The sequence below is a fragment of the Podarcis liolepis genome (genome assembly GCF_965112155.1).
Source record: "Podarcis liolepis genome assembly, chromosome: W".
Lineage (NCBI taxonomy): Eukaryota > Metazoa > Chordata > Lepidosauria > Squamata > Lacertidae > Podarcis > Podarcis liolepis.
In genome coordinates this window covers 29,493,434-29,499,087 of record NC_139568.1, presented here as the reverse complement: position 1 = coordinate 29,499,087, position 5,654 = coordinate 29,493,434, and positions in this window count along the sequence as shown.

Here is a 5,654-nt window from a genome sequence, read left to right as displayed (position 1 = left end):
TGTGTGGTCCGCCTCTCTGACTTTGGATATGAGCATGTCACAATTTTTGCCTGTTTACATGCATTGCAATCTAAAGATTTGTCACAAACATTAAATTTGCACCCTTGTGTCAGCTCTGGTGCTTTCTGAAGATATCTCCAATTCAAATGGGCGAAGCGTCAGTGCCAAATATGTGAACAACCATGGTGAGGCGCCACATTCACACATTGGCCCTTCGCCTCTTTGGTTTCATCCTCTCCTGTGGAAAAAGGCACATTTACAGCAAACAAATTATCTTTAGACTGCACTGTGTACACGTGTTTCCCATCCTTGGAAAATTCACATTTGTCACCTGCAAAAGAGACATGAAAACCATCAACTAGTAGGTCATGCACACTTAACAAACAGTTACCGCAAAAGCTTTGACTTCATGCTTAAGGAAGGGACAGAAGAAAAAGCCTGTCTCTGTTAGTCTTTTTCTGCTTCCATCCGCGATCGTCACAAATTTCTGAGTTTTTACTGTCCTGCAATTTCTCAAAAGACTGCTAGATGGCACCAGCGAGTTGGCGGCTCCACTGTCGATTATTACAGTAAGAAAGTCTTGTTGTTGACATTCCTGGGTCGTCAGGGCAACAATTTTCCCACTACCCCCCTCCTTGGGCCTTCTGCAGATGTCCTCTCTGGTTGTCACGGCAACAGACTCCCCCTGGCAGGAAGACTTGCCCAGGACCTTCACAGCTTCCGTAGATGCAACTCTCTCTTTTTCTTTTTTCTTTTTTCCCCCCAGTACATTTTTATTCAAATTACACAAATAAAATATACAAATAGACATACCGCTAAACATATCAGTATACATATGAGTACATATTTACATAATTTATTATTTCCCTTCCCCAAATTATACAAAAAATCATAAAAAGATAAAGAAAATCATAATATTTCGGGCTCTGCCGAGTCTTGGACTCCCCTCCACCCTTTTGATAAGTATCAAATAAATTCCACAATCACGTATTTTTTTTTTATTCTTAAAAGTTAATCACTCACTGTTAGATTTATTCCAACCCCACCAGTTTCCTCTACAAATTGGTTCCGACATAATTCCAATATTTATTCCATTTTTTTTTTTGAAATTTCTGTTCATCTTGGTCCCGTATTCTACCTGTTAGTCTAGCAAGCTCGGCATAGTTTACCATTTTGACCTGCCAATCCTTTATACTGGGTATGGTTTCCGTTTTCCAGTTTTGTGCCAACATAATTCTTGCAGCTGTGGTGGCATAAAGAAATATGTTCTTATCTTCTTTTCTAATTTCTTTACCTATCATTCCTAGCAGAAAGGCTTCAGGTCTTTTGGGAAAAGTGTATTTAAGTATTTTTTTAAGCTCGTTATAAATTAGTTCCCAAAAGCCTTTCACTTTATTACATGACCACCACATGTGATAAAAGTCGCCTTCTGCTTCACCACATTTCCAACATCTTTTATTCTTTAACCTATACATTTTAGCCAATTTCACCGGCGTGTGATACCACCTATATATCATTTTCCAGATATTTTCCCTCAGTGCCATACACGCCGTAAACTTTATACTACTGTTCCACAGTTCCTCCCACCATTCAAAGTCAAGATTATGGCCGATGTCTATTGCCCATTTAATCATTGCCTCCTTCACCTCCTCGTCTTTTGTGTACCACTCCAGTAGCATATCATATATCCTAGACAGTATTTTATTTTTACCTTCAACTACCTCCACGTGGAACTTAGATTTTTTGTCTTCAAAGCCCAGTTTCTTTTTATCTTCTTTTAACAAATCATTCACCTGGTGGTATTGCAACCAGCCAGTGAATAAGTTTTTTATCTCTTCGTAGGGTCTAAAGACTCTCCTCCCTGGAAGAGAGGGGAGTGGTTGTGGGCGGGAGACCGAGCTCCGCCCCTGGTAGGGGGCATTAGCCCCCTCCTCCTCCTCCTACCTGGCTGGCGCCCACGCCCACCAGAGGTGGCCAACCAGGTGCCTCCGGGGGGGCGTGTGTAGCAGCTTAATGCTGTGGTGCCAGCCCCGCCTCCTCCTCATTCGTCGTCGTCCCTCAGCGAGTCACCCACCCTCCACTCCCATTTAGCTCAGGGTATAGGTTTTTGGCCTTGCTATGGACCTTAGGTTGGTCGCCCTGGTTGGCTGGGGGGCCTGGTAGGAATTTTTCCATTTGGCATTAGGCCTTTTGGTTTTTTCGCCTACCTCGTAGCAATCGTCACAACTTTTGTGGTATTGGTGGGTAGGTTAGGCATTGGATTGATGTGTTGTGCTGTGTCAAGGGCTAGGTGTGGCCATCGCCTATGCTATCTACCGTGGGTTATTCCGTTAAAGGAATCTGGCGGTCGTGTATTCCGTCCGATGCCTGCTTGGCGGGAGGCCATGGCACGACCCTCGGTGACATCAGGGGGTGAGCCTATAGTTGGATGAGCATCAACAGGCTCCACCTACTGTTTAATAAACCCACCACCTATAGTCATCCAATGCCTAAGCCAATACCTTTTCACTGCTGTAATCAATAAAGTTGTGGCCTTTTCTTGCCCATTAACCTTATATCACGTGTCCTGGTGTATTTATTTCACATAGCGGGGTCGGGCCCTCGATCCACAAGTTTGTTCCCTTGTTCTGTTTTACTTATAAGTTCTTCATAGGTGGCATTCCTCTCTTCCATATTTGTTTTCCTAATCGTTAACACCTCTAATGGTGAGATCCACCAGGGAGTCTTCCTTTCCAGGAGATTTTTATTTCTCTCCCATACCTGGTATATTGGTCCCCTAAAAATATGGTTTAGGAAGCCCCTATGAACCTTCACCTTTTCGTACCACAGGTACGAATGCCATCCGTACCTGTTATTGAAGCCCTCCAAATCTATTATATCTCTATTTTCCAATCTTATCCAGACTTTTAGCCACAATAAAGACGCGGCTTCATAATATAGACTCAAGTCCGGTAAGGAAAAGCCTCCTCTTTCCTTTTTGTCTACCAATATTTTCATTTTTATCCGCGGTCTTTTTCCCTGCCAGATATATCTTGCCAGGGCTCTCTGCCATTCCTTACACTGCTTTAAACCTTTAAGTACAGGGATAGTTTGAAATAAGAACAACATTCTGGGCAGAACATTCATTTTAACAACCGCTATCCTCCCCAAAAAGGATAGTTTCATCCTCCCCCAGATTTCCAGGTCTTTCTTTATATTCCTCCATGTGGCCTCGTAATTATCGTTATATAAATTTATGTTTTTTGTCGTAATCCACACTCCGAGATATTTCACTTTTTTAGCTGTCATAATACCCGCCCTTTGTTCTAGATCTGTCGTTTCTTCCTTAGTTAAGTTTTTAACCAACATTTTAGTTTTATTTTTATTTACCTTGAGTCCTGCCACAGCACCAAACTCTTCAAATATTTGTAGGGCTTCTTTTACGCTATTCTTTGGGTCCTCTAGTGTTAGTACAATATCATCCGCAAAAGCTTTGATTTTGTATTCCCTCTTTCCAACCTTAATTCCTTTAACCTCTGTTGCTTCTCTCAGTCTCTTATTGTGTATTTCTAATACTGTTATAAACAATAGAGGAGACAGGGGGCAACCTTGTCTAGTCCCTTTATGTATATTAAAAAATTCTGTTGTAGTATTATTTATTACCAGTTTTGCCTTTTGTTCATGATAAATTGCTTCTATGCCTCTTCTAAATTTTTCTCCCATTCCCATAAATTTCAAACTTTTCATCAGGAAGCCCCATGAAATATTATCAAATGCCTTTTCGGCATCTATGAATACCAGGGCTGCCTGTTTATCTATTCTGGTGTCCAAATATTCAATAATGTCTATCACATTTCTTACATTGTCCCTTAGTTGTCTCCCTGGAAGGAAGCCCGTTTGATCTTTATGAATTCTGTTGTTTAAAACCTTTTTTAATCTTTCTGCCATTACGTCAGCAAACAGTTTATAATCATTATTTAATAACGAAATTGGCCTATAATTCTTCACTTCCAGAGCATCCACATCTTTTTTAGGAATCAATGTAATATATGCTTCCTTCCAGGTGTTCGGGATCCTTCCCTCTTTTATTATATTGTTCATCACTTCACATAACATTGGTGATACTTGGTCACTTAATATTTTGTAGTATTTAGCCGGAAGGCCATCCGGCCCCGGCGCTTTCCCGGATTTCATCTTTTTTATAGCCTCCTTTATCTCTTCTTGTGTAATGTTTTGATCTAATAGCTCTTTTTCTTCTTTTGAGATCTGTTGCAGATGGTGTTCTTGTAAGAAGCAATCTATTTCATAATCTGTTTCCTTTCCTCTTTTATATAAATCCTTATAATACTTTTGAAATATCTTTTTTATCTCTTTTGGTTCCTCTACCATCCTTTCTCCTTCCCTTATCTTACAAATCACATTTTGTTTCCTTCTTTCTCTTATTTGCCACGCCAAATATTTCCCTACCCTATTTGCTGATTCAAAGTTCTTCTGTTTCATCGTTTTAATTTTCCATTCAATCTCTTGGTTGATTATTGTAGAAAATTTGGCTTGTAGTATCTTTATATTTTTTGTTTTGCCGTCTTCTCATCAGGGTTAATAGTTAATTTTCTTTCATTTTCTATTATCTGTGTTAAAATCTGTTCTTTCTTTTTCTCTTTTTCTTTCCTTAAGTGACTATTTTTCTGAATCAAAAAACCCCTCATAACTGCCTTTCCTGCATCCCACACCATCTCTATAGCAGTTTCTCCATTTAAATTCCATTTAAAGTATTTTTCAATTGTTTCTTTAGCCTTTGTTACAATTTTCTGATCATTGAATAAGAATTCATTCATTCTCCATCATCCTACTCTAACATCTTAACCTCTTAATTCTATAGAAACCGCATTATGATCAGATATTGTTCGTGGAAGAATTTCAGACTTAATTAAATTTTGTATCATTTCCTTCGATATCCAAACACTATCTGTTCTTCCCCAACTCTGGTTTGGGTTTGAAAAGAAGGTGTATTGTTTAATAGTGGGGGTTTTTAATCTCCAGGCGTCAATTAGTCCCATATTATCAACCATGTCAAAAAAAGAGCAGGGTAGTTTACCTTCCTTCGTCTTTTGCTTTTTTGTTGATCTATCCAAGTCTGGTGCTACCACCCCATTAAAGTCACCCATCAGTATCATTTTTTGATCCATCCACTCCATTAACTTATTACCTAATTCAGAGAAAAAAACTGACTTTTTCTCATTTGGCGCATATATTCCAACAACAATTATTTTTTCTCCTTGAAAGACCATCTGTACTACAATCAGTCTCCCTTGATCATCTTTATACAATAATTTTGGTTCAAATTTTTCCTTTATATATATTACTACGCCTCTTTTCTTAACCTTATCCGATGTCACAAAGTCCAATCCTAGTCTCTTGTTACTCAGAATTCTCTTATGCTTGTTTATTACATGAGTCTCTTGTAGACAAATTAGGTTGCAATTCTTTTTCAATAATATATGTGCAATCTGGTTCCTTTTGTTTTTATTGTTCAGCCCATTCACATTCCAATTTAGTATTTTTAAAGTCATCTGTTATATAGTGTTAATAAGTTTATCAAATCTAAATAGAAACTACTGTTCTTTGTCTTCTATCTCTACTTCTTCCCTTTCTCCCTCCTCTCCTTCTTCTTCTTC